Consider the following 26214-nt stretch of genomic DNA (forward strand, 5'->3'; position numbering starts at 1 on the left):
CATATATGGGACTCTCAGTACCATAAATGCAGATAGATTAAGAAGTAAAGCATCAGCAAGAGACTTCTGCTGAAATTTTGTACAGTTTTCAGAAATCTGCTTGGATGTGCCAGCAGGTATCCTGCTTCCAAGACCTTAAGAAAAAAATGCTTAATGACTGGTCTCTCTGGATCCCATTAAGTGATCATATAAACAGCAGGGCACTAAAAGGTACTCAACAGAAATCTCTTAGTAACATTCTATGCCACCATGCACTTAGTGTTTCATTTGTTCCTGAGGAAACATGGAAATTCATTCAGGTTTGCAGAATCAAAGTATCATACATGAGACTCTGTACTAAATATAAATACTAACTGGAGTACAAATCAACTACAAGTATGAAAGAAGACAAAATTGCAAGGACAGAAGACATAGGCACCCTGAGTGCAAAGCGTGTATTGTGAACATGTTATTCACCTTTATTCAACAGTGTTCTGTGATAGGGAATAAACAGAAACCCACTACTCTCAAAAAATGCTAAAAGCTACTGGACTGGTCTCGAAAAGTGTGGTTTACCTAGAATCACATTACACAGTACAGCTATGTGGAAGGCATCTGACCAGGACCCAGAAGATCCCAGACTGGGAAGCCAGGCCTACAACACAGGATCAGGCTTTCGATCAGGCAGTTGTTCTCTACAGCCATATCAGCCATGTGGCCAAAGTGCCTCTATCTCATAGTTTCTCTCACAGATGAATAAAATTTGCCTTTGGGCCAAGCATGAATTAAGCCTGATTTTAGCAGCATGCGTGCCCAGCACCTGCTGAAAACAAGACATTTCCAAATGTGCTTCAAGCTGGGCACTGCTGGTGGAACTGGTCATTTACAAATCCTGACCTGCTTAAACAGTAATAATTTTGTCCTTTATCCCAAAAACTAGGAGAGATATCTCAAGCATTGGCTCTCATATATGCTTAAGATGGACATAAGATTATGTCCTTGCTTTGGCTCTGATTTTCTTTATAGTAGCTGGTATAGCTCTGTGTTTTGAATTTCAGAAAATAATGTTGTGAAGACGTTGATAGATGTTCCAGCTGTGTCAGCGCAGGACTAAGTCAAGGACCTTTTCTGCTTCTCACACCACCCCAAAGCAAGGAGGCTGGGGGCCACTAGAAGCTGGGAAAAGACACAAGAAAGATGACCCCAGCTGACCACTGAGGTATTCCATACCATACGATGCCAAGCTCAGTATATAAACTGAGAGGAAAGCTGGCTCTATTGCTTGGATACTCGGAATGGGCATCAGTCACTAGGTAGCACATATGGCAATTGCATTGTGCATCATGTGCTCTGAATATTCAAATTCTTCTGTCATTATTACTGGCTTTCCTTCTATTTCCGTACTACCAAAATGCCTTCATCTGAACCCCTGAATTTTACAAATTCCTGTGCCCTTCCCTCCAGTTCTTTCCCCATTCTACTGGGAAAGAAAGGGAGAAGGCATCTGAGTGGTGTTTCCAGACCTGCCAGCTTAAGCCAGCACAACTGTTAAGTATGTGTAATATTGACACTGTTACATTCTCCCTATATTAATTTTTTCAGTATCTATTGTAGTGGGTTTCAAGCTGTTTGTCACAGTAGCATTTGTCTGGATGTCTTTTTCTGGCAAAGAAAGCTCGTCAACAATGAAATAATTGTGGTAGCACATTGACCATATCTTGAGTTTGGGCATATGTCCCAAGTAGATCAATTTAAAAAGCAATGAAGCCCAACCTAAAATCGAACAGAATAATATGTCACTATCTTTTACCAGGGAAGGGAACTCCTGTGCAGCTTTACTTCTTGGTGCAAAAAACAACCTTTCAACTCCTTAAACATTGTGAGACTACTGCTATTGTCAGCATAACTGACATTTTTTCTTCTAAAAAATATATTCTACTGAGAACTAAAACAGTACTGGAACCTATCCATGTAAAAATATCTTGTGTCATGTTTCTATATCACCCCAAAATTCTCTTGCAACTTGAAACTTTCCCTCAGTTCAACCCTAACAATTGTCCATTTCTATGAATGCTACAATGAAATCAGGTCATAAAGGCCAAATATTTTTTTTTAAGAAGGAGGAAAAAAACCACCCTATCTTGACATTCCTAAAATAGGAACTACTTATACTTTTAGTATACTCAGTTTTTGTTAAGATGTCAACAGAAAGCATTAAGACATTCTGTTCCACAATGAGGATAATCTTAAGACCCTATTACTTGCATAATTGGAATTTGGAAGTTTTAATGAACTCTAGTTTGTACAATACTGTTCATCACAACTATGGACAAGAACAATTCACAGGGTTACATTCTTTTTTATAATATGCAGAATTAAAAATGACTATTCATTTTGACAAAGACTGATAGGTCTAAAGTGAACTTATGAATACTTATTCAGCATCAAAAATTATTTGAGCAATGACTGGTCTTTGGCTGTTGAACAAAAAATAAGGCTACTCAGAAAATTTTTTCTAAAAGCTTTTTTTCATTAGCATTCAGCATTAAGGGGTCTGAAAAAAACAGCCTTCTCTGGATTGCTTAGATCATGCACTCGTGTTTTCCATGTGGGATTTATCCTTCCTTTTGCAGACACTGATGTGATAGCCGTCTGAACTTACACACTTAGAGTTATTTTTAAACACTGCTGTAATACAGCAGAGGTAAGAACAACTTTGATTTCCAAGTGCTAGTTTGGAAAGAAACTTTGGAAAATTTAAACCATAGAAAAGCCTCAAGACAAAATCTTGCTGCAATAACAACCTGACTGAGGTTTCAGAAGACCCCACGTTTGCTGATTAACCATAATAGGAAGTCCTAGGGTTCAACAGCATTGCTCTGACTAAAGCAGTCCCTGCAACTGGAACTGTTTAAATGTTTGGAAGAGTTGGGAGGGGAGTGAGGAACCAACCAAACAAAGAAACCACATATACACAAAAAAAACCAAACAATCCCCCCCACACAAACAAACAAACAAACAACTCAATATAAACAAATCTTAGCAGAAAATGATGCACTTTACCTAAGCTATTTGAAATATCTCATAAAACTCACCTTATCTCCCAGGTACACCTTCACAACCTTTAATGGTTGGACTCAATGATCTCAAGGACCTTTCTGAACCTAAATGATGCTATGATTCTATTCTCAGACAACATATCAATAATGCATTGTCTGAAGAGATTCTCAGTTCAGATATGCTATGTTTCTCTTATGTAAATAACCTGATGAAAGGTTTCAAGACAACTTCCAGGAAAAATTAAATCTATACCCAGTAGTCATTTTTTAGAGGTACCTCATGCTTCCATTTCAGAAGTTTTTATTTTAGCTAGGAGTACACTTTCACTTGTACAGATCACTTCAATGTCAGAGGGATTTCCAGATGCTCAGCAATTCACATGCACATAGCAGTGCACAGAATGAGCATCTTAACATGGTTACTTCAGGGTTTACCCAACCACCACTGTGGTTTTTGGGAAAATACAACAGAAACATTCAGAAATCCAGACTCTAAGAGTTGATTAACTCATTAAATCAGTCATAAACATGGTTTCAATAGGGCGATACCTAATCACCTTGTCTATTGTACTAATGACAGTTACTTTTTGATTGTATAGGTCACCTCTTCAGCCTTTACAGTAGGCCAAGCGTTTGCCTCCTAACTAGAGCTCGTTGCAGTATCTATTTTTAATAACATTTCCCATCCTTCTCCCCTCACAGTTTTAAAAAGCACAGAAGAGAAGGGCACATGTTAGGGAAGAGGAATGTGCAGAAACCATTTGGTCAATTCAAATCCTAACAGCCATATATAAAATTAACCAAAGAATTGTATTTGGTGATCAAAAAAAAAAATAAAAACAAACAAGTGTTGCTTAAGGTCATTGCAAGATTGACATTGTACCTGTAAACATATGGTGCTAACGCTGAATTTTCACACACCATCTCTGTTCTCTGGTGAATACTTTCGTCAAATGTGAAAAAAACCATAATAGTTTACATACTTCACCCGACATACCTAGTATTACACTAAGAACTCAGCTATAGCAGAATGGATAAGAGAAATAGCTTACCAAAACCAACACCAGGAAAAAAGTTCAAAGTGCTTTGGTACAGCAGACACATTCAGAAACACTGATAAATTCAATTTCATTAGAAAGGTGATGGGAGGCGGCAGCTTAACCTATCTGTTTCTGAACCTTGAAATCTCTCCTTTCCACAGAAGGAAGTTGCTTCAAACCCTTCCTATCTGGAAATTAAAGCAGCAGAGTAACTGCTCCAGGAGGGGCTGCCCAAGTGCTCCAAGTGAGCCAGCGTGCCCAGCACCTTGGGCTGTTTGATGCACGGCCGGCAGCTGAACAGATTGGGCAGTGTGTGTCCCTGTCCCTGCATACATAGGAGCCATCTGGAAACAAACAGCTCAATCATGAAAGAGAAACGCTAATGAGGAAAATTGCAGCTTCCTGATCAAAAAACTGCAATCTCCTCAAAAAACCAACATTAAAAGAAAAAAAAGAAAAAAGAAAGGAGGTACTTGTTTACCTCCTTACTACTCCTGTTTTAAGACTCACAGAAGATGAGGGCTTTTCTTTATCTCCTTCTGTAACTATCCTTTTTAGTTACATTAAAATCATCACCATGGTGGAATGAGGGGGCAAGGGCTCCCACATGGTTCTGGGTCTGGTGCCTCGGCCCAAGGCACCGCAGATCCAGCAGCCTTGCGGCCCAGCAAGTTTCGCTGAAGGCTGCTGCCAGGCCACAGAGACCTTGTGAGTGGATGCTTAAATACAACTAAATTTAAGGGCACAGCAGCCCCTATAACACTCAAGAGTAACAGCAGCTGGAGGAAGGAGACAAGAAGCAAAGCAAACTTGGTACATCACCTGGGATCAGGCCCTGAGCACCGTGCAGAAGCGCAGGCCCATGACAGCCGCACTGACAATGTGCCATTTAGCCTGGCCAAATCCACAGCAACCCCATGCCAGCAGCAGCTACTGAGAATCAACCCCAGCTGCTCTGAAGTTTGTGACTTCACCTCTAATGAGCCTAATTAATTTACTTTCAAGGTAGCCTGACTCCAGATTGCACTGTGTTTTCCAAATGTTTTCCACAAAGCTGAGGGAAAAGACACCCACTCCCTGTGAGCCCTGCGTGGTCCTGGGGTACCCCTCCAGTTCAGGTGCTGTTTAGCACCAGTCCCTGCCAAGGGGAAACACCCATTGCCTGCTTCCAGGAGAGCCTGGGGAGAAAAGCCAAAAGGTAAAATACTGTAGAGCAAAACATGCTGACTGAAAATTGAACCAGGATTTTATTATTAAAAACAGTTCCCAGATTAAGGATTATATTTCCTAAAAGTTGGGGAGGCAAGGGGGGGTGTTAAATACCTTTTTTGACACTAAGAGATCACTGCCCTCATTAAAAGGTGCTTTAATTTCATTTCCTTATTCAATCCCTCAGTCTTCTAACATAAATTTTTCTCTGCCACTGACAACTTCTGCATTATTTATACAACGGCCAAACTATAATTGGCCTCTTTCACATGGGTGAATATCAACATATGGGGGAGAAACAGGGCAAGGAGAGAATGCAGATAAGTGACAATTTCCATATTTGTAGAGAAAACAGTTGTACTCTGACAGCATGACAGGTTTTAGACATACTGTTCTGCATTTATACATAGTTTATGTCTAGCTTCCAAAGGTTCATTTAGCTAGAAAATCATCATGCTTAGCTGCTGAAAGGAGGCTGGAACAGAATGAGAAATTCTCATGATCTGTGTGAACAAGACAACCATTTTGCTGTAATATAATTTTTCAGAGCACTGGATTTTTCTTTCTAGGCTATTCTGATTTAACTTTACTTTAGATCTAACATGAAGATACAATTTTTACTTCACACAGTACTATGAAACCAGTGGCCGATTTCCAATTTTTAGAGGCAGAAATTACATAAGCTTAAAACATACATCCTATTTTACTCCTGACATTGCCAGCTTTACTTTTAGCTTATTATAGCACATTTTATTCCTTTCTTTTTACCACAGCAATCAATTGAAACAAAAACCCCTTGATATTTACATCCTGAAGCTTTAAAATCACAGTATATTCCCATGTAAAGAAATGTGCTGCCATGAATTAAAGAGGGTCACATTTTACCAGGATGTTCTGCTTCACAGCTGGGACAGGATCATTTGAGAAGATTTCTATATATCAACTACACAAAGCTTTTTAAACAGATCTTGCCTTACAGCTCACAAAATATGATCTCATCTCACTTACAAACTACACTAAAACTACAGCCTTGAATCAGGTTAAGGAGGAAGGGATGGGTTGGGTATGTGCAGCGACGAAAGCAAGGAAGAACCAAGCTAACCCCTAAAAGCACTGTGCCCATTCAGGTGCAAAAATTAGTACAGGTTCAGGAGGGAAAATACACACAAGCAACACCCGAGCTGCTGCTTTTCTTCTCTCCACTGGGAGCTTTATTGACCAGACAACCAGAGGAGAGGCAATTCTCACACTTTGCCCAGTGTGCCCCCACTTGTGCAGACCTCATTGGTTCCCTGCATGCTCCAGGCAAGATCCAAAGCCTGCTGAGCCACTATCAGTCCCCATCTCAGCTTTCATATTCCGGTTTCAGGAAACATCAGATCTCTTAACACTTGTGATTCACAGTAATATAAGGCATTTTCTCTCAGGGAAGCCCCCTTTCATCAGCACTGACTGGACAAATCTGACTTCAAACTGCCCATAACTGCAAATAAAATACTGTCATTCCCAATACAAAGGACATTTATCTACAATTTTACTGACAAGATACCCATCTTCCTATGGAGCTGATAGTAAACTTTTCACTGCTATTAAGACTCTGAGATACAAAGTTTATTCTTAGTGCTTCTTTTGCACTGTAAGATTCTGCAGAAACACATATTGTGATTAGTTGCATTAACTTGGAACCAGAAAACTTGGGCTCAATTCCCAGCACTGCCACGGGCTCCCCATTAGGCCTTTAGACATACCACTTAGAATTCCAGTGTCCCACATCAGGTATCTATAAATTGGCTGGCAAAGTCTCATCTAGTACTCCCAGACTTCTTAGAGTCACTGGAATGGAACAGATAGCTCCAGAGAGCAGTTCATCTCACCTGCAGACAGCAGTCCATCTCACACCAAGACAGACGCCTAAGGTAGGTCAAATGAATCACCTTCTGAAGGTATTTAAACTTAAATGAGATGAATCCTATCCTTAATCCCTCTCTGCCATTGATCCCCATCTGTCATATGGGATTTGTGTTTCAACACATCAATAGGACATTACTTTGATTGGTGCCTACGTAATATAAATGACTGTCTGATGTGTACAGACTTGCACACTTCACAAAAAGCTATTCCTAAGATCTTTACCTGAAATCTTCAAGCCTACATTCAAAACAGGCTATCTGAGCAGCTATGGTTTTGACTGTGCATTTGTTTTGCCCATTTATGTTATCACATATCAGAGTTGTACCAGGTGTTCTCCTGTATCAGCCTCTCATTGAGAGGGGGAGCAGAAATCTCATATAATTACATCAACCTCTGGACAGATAAATTGACTCCTGTACTGGGGAAGCTGCTGTAGCAGAATTTTGCTAATTCCTTTATCATAGAAACTGCTTCCTGGTATGAAATAGCTAGTCTTTTAAGTATTACTGGAGCTGAAACTAGTTTATCTCCTTTACGTCAGATAAATTACCTCCTGGATGCCAAAGGCTAAATCCAGGTTCTTTGTACCATCCCACCTGTAAATTATTCAAATCCCAGTTGTGAGCATGGCATTATACATAGAATAGCTTTCTTCAGTAGCAAGTCAAATAGCTTACACCTAGTTTTCAACTGGAAGATAGCAAATCATGATTACTGGGAAACAGGACACCTTCTATTTAAAACCAAAAAAATTATCATTTATGCCAGGTTGAAGGTAAAGAGGTTTTAAAGAATAACTCAGCATGGTTTCTAAATAGAGCTCCAAACTGGATGTCCAAATCCCCTAGTATGAACAGCACTTTATGACCAGCAAAATATACTTACATCTGGCAGAATATCTAACAGACAAGTGCTCACATTTGCAGGTCTGAAGTTCCCATGATTCAATTAAAATCCCTTTGAAGGAGAGGGTTGATATAGATACAGCAGTGAGTTTATTGATTTCTGGGGGCCTTAAAAGGTGGCACTTTTTCCAACATTTGGACTAGGTTGTTTTTTTTTTTTTCTGGCACAATAGCCTATGTCCCCAGTCAAAGATCTGGATCCTATTGTGTTAGGCACAGTACAAACACATTACAAGGCATGTCAGGCCCTGTTCTAAAGAGACTGAGCAGAGCAGAGCAAACACTGCTCCTCACAAACATGAAGCAGCTCTTGATGAAACAGCTGTCGTCAGTTACAACCCACATTTGGAATTCATGTGTTAACAGAGCATCCATACATAAAAATAACAAAGCAAAATTAGAAAAAAAGGAGAAAGAAGGAACATGGCCACCACACGTTATGGTGTTTGTTTTTGATTTTTCCCATGTGTCCAGGCAAGCAAGCAGCCTACAAAAACAAAACAGGTAAACAGGTTTGAAAAAGCCTTAGCCAGCTATTTGAAGTGATGGCGACAATAAATGACTTTTCACGCAGTCTTCCAACTCAACTATAAAAGTGCTTTGAAGGGAAAAAAAATAGAACTGTATTTCTGGGACATAATTCTGCTCATCTAAAAAAAAACCATGATTCACTAGAAATACATCAAAAAGAATCCTGATCTATGTGAGCCAGAATTGGAAGAACATTATTAAACCAAGTCCAATGGAAAAAGCAACATGGCCTGAAAGCAGCTGTTTTGTAATAGGAAAAATTTTAGCACGTGTTCATTTCAGGCTCTCTTTCTGTGCCTTATCTAGGGAAAAACTCACATGTATCTACTACTACTAAAACTCATAGTAATTGCACATGCTGTGACTGTATCCTCATGTAGAAGGGTGCTGTCCCATATGGTGAACATGCTTATTACATGTTAGTCTTACACACTAACTTGCTGATACCAGCCAGCTAAGGTTTAGTTCTAACTCTGCCTGGCAGAGTTTGTGTAGATCATCTTCATCTCTGCAGCAACAGGGACAGAATGTTTGACCAACATGGAACAACACGGAGCCTCTCCACTCACACACCTCACTTCTAATTTACCTCCTAATCTTGCTACACATAAGGACAGAAAACTCATATAGCCAATAATAATGGGACAACAGCTTGACTTGACTAACCACAATCAACAAACTTGCTGATGATCTTTAGGAGTGGAAAAGTTTCAGTACATTCCCCTACTCTTTTTTTTAAGTACTACACCTTAAGGTAAACACTAAGCATAGTTCTACACTATTTAGTATACAATCTCTTAAACTTTGTACCTAGAATTTATTTAATACAATTACCTCGAAGACTGATTGAAGCAACTACCTGTAAGCATATTAGCAGCACTACAACTATAAGTAGGACAGGCTGAGCTAATATTTTTCACCGTTTGAGGATAAATTTTTGTATTATTTCCTCAGCATAATTCCTAAAGTATCCAGGATGATCAATACACTTATCCCAAAAGGACCCATGAAAAGGCCAATATTTGGCCTACTGGAAGACAAAACCTTAAACAATTTGTTGACTATAACAATCTCAACTAGGCTCAGTACTCATTACATCTACCTGTGTTTGTCCACCCTTGAGTTCATCCTTCCAGACTAACACATTTACCTACCTGAAACGTCTAAAGCCAACACTGTAAACTATGCCAAGAGGTTGGATTTTTACCTCCCAGAAAGATTCCTTCTCTTCACCACAGAAAGAGTCATAGAACTGACTGGAAGAAGCCACAGTGACACCACAGACTAGGGAATGGCAGGTGTTGACCCCTTCCTGTAAATAATTTAGCATTGCTGTTAAATCAGTAAACGCCCCTGAATTGATATGTTGTTTTAAAAGTAGCTGAAGCACACAGATATTCTAAGAGCCAAATTTCAACACAAATATCTGGAAAGGCAGGAAAAAAGTTTTGACTTTTGGGATTCATTTGAAACCTTAAGTAACAGTGCAGACAGTCCCTTCTGTGCCTGCAAAAGACTGGTTCATCACCTTTAATGGACATTTAGCTGGTTTTTGCTTTAGAATCTAATTGACAGTACATGAATAAACAGTGTTGAATTCAAAAATCTGAGCTCTAGCTGCTTGATATAAAGATAAAATATTCATTATTATTATTATTCCAAAATGCTTATTTCTATAGCAAGTTTTATGCCTTGCTCACCTATAACACAACTTCCATAGTATTTATAAAGAATAATTGATTTTGAGTAAACAGATCACAATTATAAGCCAGTGTATGATTTATAAAGCAAATATTTGCATATCAACTATTAAAGTAAGCCCAAGTTATTATTAAAAACATATATATTAAAAACATATATTTTGAAAATGACAAATGCAAGAAAAAACTATAGCACGTGACTTCAGGTGGTTTTGTCCCACATGATTTTTACTTTAATTTCTCATTATCAGCATTTTCTCAGTAAGCTAATAAAAAAAAAAGCCATAAATACACATTAATATAAACCCCAAACAGATCAATCCTCTTATGCAAGATTTACATAAATAAAGCAAATATACAAGATAAGAGCAGCAAAGGCCTTACACAGCTATAGCACATCATGAAGTGAGCGACCTCTGTCAAGGTCACATGGATATTGATGGGTGTTTCTCTGCTCTAACTAGCAGCTGAGCAAGCTAACAAAGCATGAAGTAGGAAAGTCAAAGATGATGAGCAAGTGCAAGGTAACTGCTTGTTATTAGCATATGAAAAAAAAAAAAAAAAAAAAGAAATCAAAAATCTCCAAAAGAAAGGCACACACTGTCAGGCTTTTCATAAGGAAGTATTAGTATGTCCCAGATACAGTTATCAAACGCAAGAGTGTAACAAACAGATCTTTAATTAAATATTTGGGCTGTTAGAAAATACATAAACTTTAATTTCAGAATCTAAAAATCCTGCAGTTCAACCAATATTCCACTTGCAGTCAAAAAACGTACTTGCCTTCCACCCTCAGCTGGACTACTTGAGGATATCTTTGGCAGTTCAGTGGGAGCACACGCTCAAAGGTAGCCCTCTCATCAGAGACACCTGTTTTCTTACCAATGCCACCAATTAACTATCCAAATCCTGGCACACACAGAGAACATGGAAGATGCTAATCAAGACAAGTTTGTCCTGGTTCAAAGCAGAATCATGGCAGGATTCCCTGGTTCAGATGCCAGCCACAAGATTTGTCACCTGCATAGACAGTTCCAAACCCAAAATGGGTTTGACAGAAGACCATCCTTCTGGTATCATCTCACTGATGGGCATCTGGAAACTAATGCCTATTTACACAAATCCTGGCCATAACAATGAAACACAGGGCACTGGCACTCCCAAATCTCAGAGAGTAACAGGAATTCTCTTTTTAAGTGAACTACCTACTAATAAACACAGTTTATAGTTTTAGGACACATCAGAGGAACAAAATAAATGGAAAGAAGAGTTAGCACTAGTTAGATAAATAAACAAAAATGTCTCATCAGTTACAATGGATGAAATAGGATTATAACATACAAGGGCAGCTTAAGGGAAGTTCAGACAGAACCTCTTCACACTATGCTACATGTCACATCTTTTACAGCAAATGCTATTTAATCCAAGAGACACAATAGGAGTTAATAGCAGCAAGTTCAACGGGTTGGTGATTTTTAGGTCAAAAGGACATTCTCCATTCTCAAGGATTAACACAAATGCAGCAATTTCAACATCAAATCTAGAACTTGTACCTGGTCCAGTTAAAAGAAAAGAAAATACTAATCTACAGACTTCAAGTAGAAAGGTGTCATCTGCTCATATGCTTGCTACCCTGATGGACCAAACACTGATACCTCATTTCTGGTCTGGGCTTTTGTACCTTGTGTGCCCAGCCAGGTTGCTGCGCGAACTTCTGTGTATCAGGGCACAGCTTAACACTGGTATTTTCACTGTGTGGGGATCAAGAAGCCTTTCAGCATATCCAGCATTGCAAAGGGAACAGTAAGCTTTTAGAAGTCCCATTAGGAAACAGACTAGACACATCCCAATTAAGACAACTCAAGTCCCTCCTCTAAACTAATTCTAGTCCAGCATCCTTTCTGAGTTAGGCACCTCTCCTACTCTCAACACTCCAGTCAGTGTTTACACCTGGAAACTATTTCTTTTCTCTTTGAAATAAGAGCAGATCACATTACCTGGCTGTAATGTCTAATCCTTCTCAGAACCAGTATTTTAGTGGGGGGGGGGGATCACTTTTTTTTTTTTACTGCAAGTAGCCAAAAGTATTACAGTGCACTTTGTTAAAACACATTCAGATGTAGAATGAGAAAGCAAATGAAATCAGTCTATAATAGCACTTTTTCCAACTTTATTAAAATTGGCACAAAAAACCCAGAAGTACTCTCATGAATATGGATTTTGTATTTTATTCCAGATCATTGTCAAAGGTAATGAAAAGAATTGGAATAATGGAGATGGCAATTCCCCATACACTACTGTTCTGCAATTTATTACATGAAAAAAAAAAAAATCTGTTCACCTGGACAATAGTGCTGTTCTACAGTATTATTTTTACAACTAGAACATCACCCTGAACTAAATAAAATGCCTTACTGAATTCAAAACTCAAAACTTGCATTATCAACAAGAAACACAAAGAGCCATTTTAAACTCAAAAATAAAGTTTCAAAACTCTTTTGATTGGGACGTATTACACTATCATTCTTTAACCCTCAAATATTTGGCAGCAGATTGTGTCTTCTATCAAAACATCATACCACTAAGTTTTCCTTATCACTTTATCCTGTAAAAAAATTAAAAATACAACCCTTCCCATCTCTATTTGTATCATCACATAATTTAGGAATTCCTCCAGACTCTAATACTTTATTCTAGAAATAAATGCTTGTAAAGAAATGTTGTCCATAGCTTTGGAAAGTAGAAACAAAAAGAAAAAAAAAAAAAAACCAACCAAAAAAAAAGCCGAACCACAAATAATCCAAAGCAACCAAATCAACAAACAAAAACCAAGACTAAAATAAAACAAACAAAAATCCAAACAAACAAAAATAAAAACCCTGACATGCTAATAGTGGTCATTAAGTTTTCCACATAGGAGTTGGATCAAGTGTTCATCTGTACACAGACGTATTTTCTAGCAAAAGCACAACTGTTACCCTGAACCAGATAAGCTATTTGTCAAAGAAACTTTATTTCCACAGTGGTTTGCACAAAAGTACTCCAATTATTTTTAACTGCACTATCTACATAGTTATTTAAATACATGGACATGAGAGTGCATGAGCAGACTCACGTCTCTGAGCCAAGCTGAGGAATGGTTACCAGCCTTCCCATTTGCAACTGCTACGCTGATTTTTCATCCACACGATTGCAGTAAAACAACACCCTTAAGATAAAGGAACAAAACAGAACTTGTAACTGTATTTTTAATCACTTAAATCAATTCCTTAAAACATCACTGAGCAGCTTTGAGGCACTGTACTACCTAGTCATTATAGCTATGGCTACATTATTAAAGCTACCACAATACATTTGCCCATAAATCCTGAATAGTGTCCAGGAAACTTACAGACAACATCCTTAAAAGAACAAAATTAGGTTTAGCCACTCCTCAGTAAAATTTTATTTTCCTGAAATTTTTATATAACTATAATAATTCAGAGATGATTAATTATTTGGATGATTTCTCACGACTGTTTTAAAATTTGTTAAATCTTCTCAATTTAAAAAGATATTATGACTATTAGAAGCTTATCAGATAACTACACTGCACAGGAAATGTTCCAGATCTATTTCATGCTCTGATAGATTTCTCTGAGCCTATTTAGGGACATCTAGAAAACAGAAGTGGCATCCCGAGTTTGCAATTCTCTGAGAATTTAGAAGATGGCAACACCACTCCCTCTAGTATGGAGAGGGAGAAGTGTTCAGTGCCTTCTGTTTCAGGGAAATACCTCCAGACTGGCAGTGATAAGAAAACAGGTTAAGAAAAATGGTCAGCTCTCTCATAAGCCATTGATGTGCTCCTCCTTTAGCTACTCGGGGAAAACAACAGAAGAGAAAAGCCAACCTCTAAAACATACTGATTAGACATTTGTCAAAAGTAGTACATAAGGAGACGTTCTTAGTACAGTTCCCATCCAGCTTTCAGTCATTACAGGACTCAAAGAAAAAAATGGTATTAGTAAATATTTTTACTTTTTTTTTTTTTATTTAGACAAGAAAAAATTTTCCACACGCTGCTGCACAAATCACTCAGCTAATCCTGAAAGAGATTGCCTGTAGCCTGCTCTTAGCCTACCACCAGAAGAAATCATGAAAAACCTTTGTTAGTTGTCCTCCTCCTAAAGCATTCTGCTTTGGCATCTGGTATTTTTGTAAAAGAAGTAACAGTAAAACCACCCCCACTTTTATTGGGGTGTATGAGAGAGCAGAAGAGCCCACTCTAGCAAAGATGACATTTGTACGTAAAGATCCTGAAAATATTTGTTAAACTAATGCTTTGTTTACTTAGTCTGGCAAATGCTTTTACTTTAACCTCGAGTATCTTTAGGAAATGTTAGCAGTAAACACAAATTAATAGTTTGCTCCCTTATCTGTATTTCTAATTAGGTTTTTTTCCTAGACACAGAGTTATGTCTAAAACAAACATTCTATGGAAAATCAAAGTAAAATCAAACGACGAAGTATTTCTGTTTGTGAAACTGCGTATTTATATAGGCATCACCAGCAGAGGGAAGGAGATCATGGTATCCATGCACAATAATTCCTCCATGCTTTTCTTCCAGATATGCAGAAATATTTTTTGTCCTTTTCATTTGTATCACAAACTTCAATGTCTCTCCCACAGCACTTAATATGAGGCTGCGTGCACCCTTTACTCAGAAAGCAGTTCCCAGTAAAGAGTTTATCTGTGTGCTTAAACATGCATGCAAATAAAAAATTACTTAAAAATATTTTTTAAATTGTAATCAGACTGCTGAATGGACAGGAAAAGACAACAATATGCTAATAAGAGCTTCATTTTCATGTAAGGAAACATCAATTAACTGAGTTCTGCACAGCTGAGTGGCTTAAAAACTTCTGCCAAGACACTAAGCTGCTCCTTCTTTTTACTTATTACAGCCAACCCTGCCAAAAGACCATAAAAATTGATTTTATGTTTCCGGTGTCTCTATGCTAGCTGGAAGAATATAGATTTTTTTTTTCCCCCCTAGGTTTCTGACAAACAGAACCTTCCCTTATCTCACACCTTCACTACACTAACCAACACTGAGCATGTTCTTGGTCATCTCCTACATCTGATTTAAGTTATGACTGAGGTAGGAAAACATTTCAGATTGTTAAATCAAACACTGTTCTGTATGGTTCTTAGGGTTTCTGGCCCATCAGCGTTACACAGGAGGCTATATCCCACTTGTGCTCCTACGGCATATGTGGCAACTGATTGTTTTTCCCATTTGTTTTGAGGAAGTATTAGAACTGCTGTTAGTCTGTGAGCTACCCCTTTAAATTCCAGCATCAACCCCTAAAATAGATTTAACATCTTTCACATCAAACATTAATAAGGCTCACTTAGACGCTCTTAATGTGAAGGAAAATTTGGCTTGTATGAAATGGCTACACTGGAACATTTCATGCTTTTGCAAGTGCAGGAGTATGATTATTTCCTACAGTATGTCATTATCTTATGCCCTGTGGTTCTTTTTGAAATTATCTCTTCTCACTCAAGCTGCCTACACTATGTTTTTAAGCTATATAGTTTCAATTTATGAATTGTATGCATGCAAATTTTGAGCAACTATACCACAAGCCAAGTAATACACCACATTATATTTCCCTCAGAAACTACTAATACAACTAAAAAATCCAAAAAGCTTGGAACAAAAACAGATATATATTTGACTCAAGACATAAAATCAGGTCATTTGTTTGCAAGACAGACAAGAAAATACTATTCTAGACACATGTGCAATCTCCTTACGCTTTTCCTGAGCAGGTTTTTTTAAGCATGGCAGGAGATGTCGTTTCACATCCTCACAAAGCAAATTAGTTCACTGGCGACTTGTCCTTGTACCCAAAAGCTTCCCCCTCCCTTTTTCAGGGACACTCCTAAACAACTGCCCATCTATAACTCTAGATGTCAACTCACCAGGGAAGGAAACTCCCCTCGGGTCTGCAAGTATCATCTTCCCTTTCTCAGGACGGAGTAACTCTCTTGGACAATAAAGCAATTTAAACAGCGCGTAACAGATTAACATGCAACATGGATGGCACACTGCACGGCAGCTCTGAGATCAATATCAGCGCTGCAGATTAGGAGTCGACTTGTCATCTACAACATGTATGCGTAGCTAAAACTACTCTGCTGACCTTTGTACAGAAAATATTGTTGCAGAGACAGTGAAATATTATTGCACTACAACATTTTGCATTGAGTTTACAAGGTAATAAAGACAGAGCTACTTCTTCACACGCAAATGGCTATTAAATAAGGAAAATAAAACTTGACATCCCCCAGACAATCAAAAGAAATGATTTATTTGGATGCCAACATCTGTCTTGAGATTGTGGCCAAGTGCTTTTCTGTGCTCATTTAGGACTCTACTTGGAAAGCTTTTCAGTTACATCTACCTAGAGATTTCTCTCTACCGCTTCCCATCTGACAGAAATCACTCAGCTGGGTCTGATGAATAATAGCAAAAGGCAGCTTGTATCAGAGATGATTGAATTACAGATTGTTGAAAGTGCCATAAAGGCTCATTCCAACGACTACATTTAATTTATTTACTATACTGACTACCAGAAGCTAGCAGGCGTTTGATATCTTTATTTCAGGAGGCTAGAAACAAAAGAAATCTTAATATTCTTTGTCACTTTCTTACTACTGTACCTAGTAGAGTTTGATAGGCAAAATTAACTTTTAAAAAGAGCGCTGATCCCCTACCCATACCGTGTGCACCTAGGAACCAGAACAGAACGTCCCCAAACCAAAGCAGGGCAAGCGGTACTCGGTATGAAGGCAACAATGTCAGAGAAGATGAAATTGCATGGAAAGAAAACACATTAGCGCGACAGCCTTTCTAGGTAATGAGGGAAAGGCTTTTGTGGTTGATACATAAACGATAAGCTGTTGTCCTGCGGTCCGGAGGGGAGAGCAGCGCCGGGGCGAGGCGCACCGCCGCGCCCCACCGCCCTCCGCCGGGGCGGCCGTCGGGACAGACCACCCAGCCCGGGGCGGGGGCACGGCGGCGGCAGCGCCAGGTGACACCCGGAGAAACAAGTTGGCCCGGCGGCCGCCTGGGCGCGGGCTCCGGGCAGCGGCGGGGAGGGATGGAGGGATGCGGAGCGGACGGCTCCCCTCTCCGGCAGCCGGGGCGGGGGGCGACGGCGGAGCTCCGCGGGGGCGGGGAGCGAGGAGGGCGGCGGGGGGGGCGCGGGCGTCCCCTTTGTCTGTGTCGCCCCTCCCGTAAACGCCCCCACCCCCGCCGGGAGCGCCCCGGGGGCGGGCCCCCGCCCCCCGGCAGTGCGGGCAGAGCCGGCGGGCAGGCGGGCGGCGTCGCAGCCGCCCCCGGAGCGTGTGCGCTCCCCCCGCCCGCGCAGCGGGCAGCCCCCCCCCGCCCGAGGCGACGCCGCCCGGGCGCGGCTGCGGACGGCCCCGGAGCGCTGCCTTACCTGGCAACCGGGGCGGGCGCAGCCGGCTCCGTCCTTCAGCCTCTCCCCACGGCGGCAGCTCCCGGGGCGAGGCTGCGGTGCGCGGCGGGGCGCGGGCGGACCGCCCCCGGCAGGGCAGGCAGGCTGCCCCAGCCCCCGGCGCTCGGCGGGCTGGCGGCGCGCCGGGCGTTAAGTTTCGGCGGCGGTGGCGGCCGCCGGCGGGCAGGGCAAGGCGAGGCAGGCGGGGCGGCGGAGGCGGCACGGGGGCTGCGCGGCGCCGGGAGCGCCGCCACACTGCAGCGTCTCCAGGAATCCCTCCCGCGAGAGGCAGCCCATCACCCCCGGCCCGCCGCCCTCATTGGCTGCGGGGCGGGGAGACGCGCTCCCGCCGCCAATCGCCCGGCGCCCAGCGAGGGTGGAGCCGCCGCGCCGGCCGCGCCCATCCCGCGGCCGCGGGTCCCTGTCCGCCCCGTCGGGCGGGGCCGGGCGGCGGCGGGCGGGGGCAAGGATGGGGATGGGGAGGATGAGGAGGATGAGGAGGGTATCCCCGCGCGGTGCGCAAGGCTGGCATCCCGGCGCTGCCGCCGCGCGGCACGAAGCGCTGTGCCGCAAGCCCAGCCGCCGTCGGGCGAGCGGGTGCCCCGGGCGAGGAGCGGCGGCGGCTCCCGCCCGTAGGTGGCGGGGCGGCGGCGACCCCCGGCAGGCGTAGGGGGCACTGTTAGCGAGCCTGGGTGCGCAGCCCCCCTGTGCCGCCGCCCCGGGCAGTCGCGACCCAGCGGTGAGTCGTAATTGGCTTCTGTGGCTTAGGCGAGAGCAGACTGTATCGCGTGTTCAGGTAAGGACGTGCAAGGGTTAACCTAATTCCCTTGATCCATCCACTCTGAACTGGAGCTTTGATTAACATTGGTCTGCAAAATGTAACTGTAACAAATTCAATTAAGAGAAGCACATTTCTTCAACTTTTAATTAGATCTACCCTATTTGTCTCATGTTTAATATAACATAAAAAGTTGCTCAGGTTCCAGAGGGAAATGGAAATAGATTTAGATGTAAGCTCAGCTTTTAAAAACACAACAGACTAAAGTTCTTTGTTCCTCAGCATATATTACTGCTACATTTATACCCTCAAAGAGGATAACAAGCAAAATCCTCAAAGAGGAGGAAAACAATTTTACCTGCACAATTGTAAACATAACAGGGTGGTATTTCTGTGTTTCCCATAACCTTTAATTGGTTACACGGTACTGAACATACAGGTTGTAGCCCAGGTTTGATGCACTACTGTGCATGATCCTGCTGGATTACAGTTGTTGTAAGAAAACTTGAGAAAGTAGTAATATATTTCACAACCATTTAGTTGGTTTCTGTTATTACACTGACTGAGAGTGAAATTTACCTAAAGTACATCTTAATATAGGTAGCAGATGTTGGCAAAGAGAGGAGCCCGTATGCCATGGTCAGCAGGTAACTGAGAAAGTCACGCAGCCCCCAGGCACATCTCGTAGGTGACTTATTGTGCCTTCAACAGGACTGTATTCTGCCTTTCCCCATCCATCCTTTCATGCTGGGATTTGACTCTAAAATTCACAGCCCTTTTCCAGTTCCGTTTTTCTGATCACATTTGTTCTTAGGTCTGTTAGTCAGAATATCAGTTTTTCTTGTATGGGCACATTAGCTCATGAGAGGAGAGAAGGAAAGCAAATGCAACAGAAATTACATTGTAAAGCTTTTACTGAGCTACAGAAAGGAGGAACAACCATAATTTATACTGCATATGCAGAAGTGTCACCTGTGTTCAGATTATTCTGTATGATTTAAAAGGGTTGCTGTTTTCTCTGTCCCAATACAATAGATATCAAGGATTATTTTCTCCAGGATCATTTATCTGGTCAGTTAAAAAACCCACACATTTCAGTGCTAGTAATTATGAGGACTTGATGCTGAGTTCCTAACAGCCACACAGCCAGAAGTCTGTGGGAGTCTGACATTCACAAGGCATGACACATCATATGCTGTCTTAGTATTTGAGCAAAGACAAGAAACATCACTGAAGCCCAATGGCCCTTCCTTAGTGTAGAGACAGTAAGGAACAGAAATGCTATCTAGTCATAGTCCTGAAGAGTATACCAACACTTTTGCACTCTGTCTGTGGTAGCTCACACATAATTGTTCTGCTATGTTTAAAACAAACAAACAAAAAAAAAAAGCCCCCCAAACCAGCTGTCATAGCAGCTGGGGGAGATTTTGCCTATTATTTTCTGAGCTTGGTTGTTTGCAATTAAAGAATTGCTGCAAAAGTTGCTTCCTTCAGTTCCTTTCAAGTTCAAAGGTTTATTCATACAGAAAGAGGTTTTCAGTCCTGCAATTTTTATTTCACTACTGCCTTTTCAAGGAAATGTGTAGTTGCTATCCAGTCATTATGTTAATTATGCCAAAGGAAGCTGTGAGGCTTGAGGAATGACATACATATCCTGAATGGACAAGGATGCTCCAGAAGAGCTCATGAGCCATTTGATGAGTGCTTGGAGTGGTAGCCAAATGCTAGCCTCTAAAATCATGAAACATAGACCACTGTATTTGTTATTGCTATCTTTTCCACAGTTGTGTTTAGGAAAGAAGAAAGGATCCTATTATGAGAAAAAAGAAGAAACATGCAAATCCAGAAGAAATTCTATTTTAAGACCTATTTTGTTGTTTTGTTTGGCATTTAAAAAAAATATAATGTGTTTTAATGCATCAGAATATAATTTTAAATAGTGTCAGCCATTTAGAAGTTCCATCAGGAATCCTACTACATACAAATGAAGAACTAGACTCCATTATATTCTTCATATGTCCTGGTTTTGTTTTAGACTTTGACTGAGCCAAAGGTACAGGTGCATAAAAAAAAAAGAATAAAAACTAAGACCAGAAATTATTCCTTGTTTATCTTTGTCTTTTTTATTTTCTACTTTCTGTATATTGTGACTTCAAGGTACAACCTCAATATTAGAAAGTAATATGAGCCATAAAAACTAGATTTTGAAAATGACAGACTCCTGCTTGATCCATAAAGAAAGAGGAAGCATGGGCCAAAGCCAATGAAACCAATATTCTTGGGCCTATCCTGGCAAGTTTTATGGCATATAAAGAGCAGATGCTAGAATGGCAGTCACTGAACTGAGGCTAATTCAGGAGCAACAGAAGTTGTTACACATAAAAAAAAGCAATCAGGTCTCTGACTTTTTTTTACTTTTGTAGGTCACCCTTTGTGTGACCAAGTATCACAACTGCCACAAAGAGATGTGCAAGATGGGAAGTCAGGTAAATAATGAGACCAAATCACTGGCAGGTAAATAAGTAAATAAAACTGGTGGCATGTTAATTTACTACCAGGTAGATCTGTAAACTAACTGAACTGGCTTTGTGTTGCACAGGGTTGCAGATCCCTGTCTTTAACAGAAAAATGCTTTTATTTTGTTCTTCTTTATCATATAATTTACTCCTGTTTATGCTTTGATTTGTTCTTTTCCATCCTCAAGTTTTTAGTTTTTGGAGAAGTTCTTTCATGGGAAGATAAAGGAATTGGGTTTTGCTTAGGGAAATGGAACAGCTTTTAAAATTATGCTCTGATTGCTGTAGTTTAAGAATGTGCTTCTGAAATTTCTTCTAACATGTTAAATGTCTGTTCTTGATTGTTTTGGTGTTTTTTCCAGTTGACTGGGAATCCAAGGGCTGGTCTGTATAGCTGAGAATTAAACACTTGGAGCCCATTTGCATGTTCTGTTGTCACACTCTTGGTTTCAGTAAAGTTTACATAATACCTACTGAGTGGTGATGATACACTTAGAATGAAGGACATGAAAGCAGAGGGAGAAAGCTACGTCCCCAAAGTGACAATTAACCTTCAGTAAAATTAATAAATACTGGAGTAACTATTCAACTATATACAACTAATGGAAATGTTACATGAAGCAAATCATCTTTGAAGATTATTTTTCTAACAACATGTGTGATTATCATTTGGGTAGAGAGAGTGGAGAATAAATGTTGGGCTTTTGTGGTTTTAATCATGGCTAAAAATCAAAGGGTAAAATCAAAGAACTTGTTAGTCCATTCACTGATGCCTGTCTCAGTTTGTCATCTGATTTCATTGTTTTCTTCTGTTTGATCTGTACACATCTGCTGCTGCTTCTAAGTTGATTAGGCAGAGATGGTCTCTTTTAGTCTGCATTTGTATAGCAGCTGACACTGAGAGCTCCTGCTTTGTGCCCAGGGCTCCTGGACACTGTGGCAGCAGAAATGGAAATGAAAACAGAACTACTCTGAGGGGGTGTTCAAGTGTAGCCAAACCAACTTGCATATGCTTTGCACAGATGTCAGCTATGTAATGTGTGAAGTGATCTGAGTCAGTGTCAGTCTGTTCCCCTGTAGATGGTGCCCCTAGTTCAGGGATTCTCTTTTGGGTTGGCAGATCTGCATCCCTAATCCCCCTCCCCTCTTTCAAAGTCAGTTTTGCCAAAAAGGTGCTCAGGATGGTACTCCAGAAAAAAATGTTTTTCAGTGAAGGTAAGATGAGCTGGACTGAAGTCCCAGTTCTCTTTTCAGAGAGAAAACACAATCTGCTATATAAAATTACAAACTACTGAACTCTTAGCTTCCAGAACACCCAAATATTATCAATCTCCTTACCTTATGGCTTCCTCCATGTAAAATTTCTAATCCACTGTTAGTATATTCATCACATGGATGACTGTGTAATAAAAAGAATGTGAAATGTCATTTCTAATTTAATTTTGAGGAGTGACCTTGCAAAGCAGGTGGAAGATCTGTGTAATGGCAGTCAGTGTTACCTCTGAGGAGAGGGTCGAGACTTAAACAATGTTTTTCAAATCAGTATGAATGATTATCACAATGTGCATAAGAGAGCACATTCCATGTCTCCAATACAAATTAAGCATAACTCTGTATGGAGAAGCTCAAATGAATTGACTTCTAAGTGTAAAATATGCTTATATTTACACCAACCTGAGTGTGGAGTGAGAGTGAATAATATAAGTATCAGACTATAACACTGAAATAGAGGTGAAATCTTAAGGCTTCAGGCTTGCTAGACTTCATGCCTCTAATTTGAGATGTCCATGAAATCTTCACTTTGCAGCAGACATACAGCAAAAATGGCCCAGGAAGCCAGCCCAGGAATAAAGCATGGTGAGTTCTACCATCTAACTATGCAGAGTAGGCCAAGAATTTCCAGGTGAATTAAAAATGGGATAGAGTTACTAAATAATTAATTAATGTATTTTAAATTTCAGAAAATACTTCTGAATATTAGTAGCATGATAAATAATTCTTAAGGGAGTTTGTTTTCATTTAGCTCATATTGTCATTTCATTCAAAGTAAAATTACCTTATTATTTGAATTTAAAATGTCAAATCAAGAAAGTGTACCATTTTTTACAGTAATGATTATTTCATAATAATTTATGTCTGTTTAAAAATGTATTCACTTCTCTTACAAAAATGCAGTCACTGTACATTCTGATGTCTAGACCTTTGAGCTTAAAAGCTTGCAAACCACATACATAAATGAACTGAAAATTATGCTTCATTAATATAATTAGTAGAAAAGATTTTTAAATTTTGCTTTCTTCATAGCAATATCTTAGCCAGTATACAATATGGTAAGCTAGCATTTACTCTGGCAACTCTGTCTGTCAGAAACACCATTTTGTTTACAAACTAAAAGAATTGTTTTGTTTGCCTTATTGCTTTTTCTATAGCATATGCCATAGCCTTCAAATTGTGTGAGTATAAATTAGAAGGAAATAGAGCTCTCCAACTGTGTTGTTAAGATGATAAGGTCAATAGTAATGTCTCTTCTGCAAACCGTGATAGATATTTATCCAGGTCAAAGCTGAATTTTTATTCATTACAATATGTTAGTGAAAAGAAGGCCTTTCTTGCTTTTTAAAAAATTTAGGCAAAGAAAAATAAATCCTACTCAGTGAACCTAATTCTCCTCACAGTTAGGTATAAATCTGTAGTGAGACCGGCTGTCTTAAAAGCACAGTTTTCACAACTGTTATCTTCTATAAATCAAACTGCCTCAAAGTCCTAAAGAAGTTAATGTAGCAATGCATAATTTTAATTCAAGTGCTGAATTTAAATACTAAGTTTTAAGGTAACAGAAACTCCAGTTGCACTCTGAGGACATACTTTCTTTTTTACTCAATAGTTCCTACTTAGTCTGAGGCAATGTTATCTTCCCTGGCTGCTTATAAATCTGTATTGAGAGTCCCCTATCACCTTGCTAGGCTTTTTGCCTTTGGTCTATTCACTTGCCAGTCCTTTTACCTTCCTCTCAGTCCTTTCTGTTCATCTGAGAATATATTTTGGGATAACATTGCCAGTCCACTGTGAAATGGTCTGAACAGTCACAGTCATCGTCCTCAACCTGATGTTACATGCATTCCTGCAAGAGCCAGGACTGGTTCTTTACCATTAGGGATGGAGGTGAAGTCTGCAGTCAGAATTATGACAGATGATGAGATACAGTAATAAAGTGGTTCCTTGCTGAGGAATGGAAAGGTCATTAAGTCATTGGTTCATTTTCATTCTTGTTTGTATGTGAAAAGAAGTAGATACTAAGGAATGATGCTTCCTGGATAAAAACAAAATAAATTACAGGAAAAGAAAAGAATAAAAAACATACTAAAAAGCAATTTTTAGGATGGAGATAATAAAGGTTATCACTGGAAGCTTGTCTTTGCCCACACTGAGATTGGACTAAGAGCTTGCTAACTTGAGCTCAGTAATTTGATCCTAGGGTGAAGTTCAGCCCAAAGGAGTATTTGGTACTAATTAGTTTAAGGATTTTGGCTAATATCTCCTAGTCCTTTAGTGTGGATTTTCAAAGAAATTGTGATTTTATATGGTCTTTGATGTTGGAACTCTAAATTAAAATGTTCTTTCTGAAGATGAGAGCCTAGATTAAGTTATTCTGGGACTTCGAGTGGACTCCTTCATTCCTTCCCTTCTCCCTTCTGCTGGAATCTATGGCCTACACTTTCCCACTATAATCACAGAAAGGCATTATCATCATTATTCCCTCATAAATACAAAGGTACCTGCAGAATAACCTCGGGGATTTTTTAGAGCATCACTCATTCATCCTAAATTTAAAAAGACCTGTTCAGTGCTAAGACCTGTTTTCTTATTAGCTTCCTCTTCAGTTTGGCTTTTCTTCTGAAAATTATTAAGCTTTATCTCTGACCTAACTTTTTATTTTTTATTAAGAAAACCAGTCATGCCATTTTCATCATACAAGAGTTCATAAAAATGTTTACATTTAACTTTTTCCAGGAGATTTTCTTTCTATTCTACTCTTATTTAAATAGAACTAGTTTCATTTTTTTTCCTGCAGTCACTTCTAAAAAATCCTTGATGGTTTTCTTCTGAGGATAAAAGGTTATTTGCCAAAGTTATTTATGTAATTGCCAGTTTAATTACAATCTAATGATTCATTACTGTGACATACTGTACTCTGCAAACTGACCTGTGATAGATGGTAGCAGGCACAGTGGAAACAGATTCCCCTCTGTATGAAGCTGGGCAGGCTCAAACTGTGGTCCACACACCTGCCCTGAAAAACCACACCAGCCCTCTAGTGATGATCAGAGCATGAAAAATTCTCTGACTAAGCCTATTTGAAGTATTTCAGTATTGTGATGTTTTTACACTCCCAGTTTTTACCATGGATGCATAGTCCACTGACACTCTGTACTGCCTATATGTTGGTAAACACATTCAGTGGCTGTCCTGGAAAGGCATCCCAGAGCATGAGATGAGACTGGCTACAGAGACCAGCTGATGCTTTTGGCATCTTTGGTCTCACTCCACTATGGATGCTGTCTTGTATCTGATGTCTGCTTACAAGGATCTCAGAAATCTATGTACCTTTGTGGAAGGACCTCCAGCAAGGAGGCTGTAATGCCAGACTACAGAGAACTGTATTTGTAGTATGCAGAGGAGCCACCTGAGGTTCTGTTCCTATTTCTGGTGCTGGTTAGAGAGTGCTGTGAGAAAAAAAGATTTAATGCCTTTGCACGCTAAATTTCATGGCCATGAAGGTTGCTGCTAATGACATATAGTCATGTATCTACAAAGTAACTGAGGTTATGAGAGACTTTTAGGGGTCATCTCTTTACCCCCATGCTCAAAGCAGATCCTGATAGAACAGGTTCCTCAGGGCTTTCTTTGATGAAGGTTTTCAAGTCAGGTGGCTCTCAAGACCTCCTTATAATGCACCAGATGTGGTTTTACAAGTACTGAATAAGGAGATAGATTTCTTGCTTTGACCTCCTGGGTCTTCTCTTGCTGACACTGCCAAGAATGTAGTTGGCCGCTTGTGCTGCAGCACCAT

General features: G+C 40.1%; 1 protein-coding gene and 1 long non-coding RNA gene across 5 annotated transcripts in view; one reads left to right on the forward strand and one right to left on the reverse strand.

Annotated features, from left to right (window-relative positions):
- The window catches only part of SYT1 (synaptotagmin 1), a 333529-nt gene extending 315593 nt beyond the window's left edge, over window positions 1-17936 (reverse strand). For 3 of the 4 annotated variants that reach the window (XM_063154985.1, XM_063154982.1, XM_063154984.1), the window contains exon 1: window positions 17832-17936. The gene's annotated coding sequence lies outside the window, so the exon portion shown is untranslated. The remainder of the gene's footprint in view (window positions 1-17831) is intronic. The other variant, XM_063154983.1, reaches the window with a different exon arrangement.
- A 567-nt stretch (window positions 17937-18503) lies between these two features.
- LOC134417599 (uncharacterized) overlaps window positions 18504-26214 on the forward strand; it is an 83461-nt gene continuing 75750 nt past the window's right edge. The window contains exon 1 of the long non-coding RNA XR_010027597.1: window positions 18504-18645. This is a non-coding gene — a long non-coding RNA (uncharacterized LOC134417599). The remainder of the gene's footprint in view (window positions 18646-26214) is intronic.

Source organism: Melospiza melodia, chromosome 4, assembly GCF_035770615.1.
Source record: "Melospiza melodia melodia isolate bMelMel2 chromosome 4, bMelMel2.pri, whole genome shotgun sequence".
Taxonomy (NCBI): domain Eukaryota; kingdom Metazoa; phylum Chordata; class Aves; order Passeriformes; family Passerellidae; genus Melospiza; species Melospiza melodia.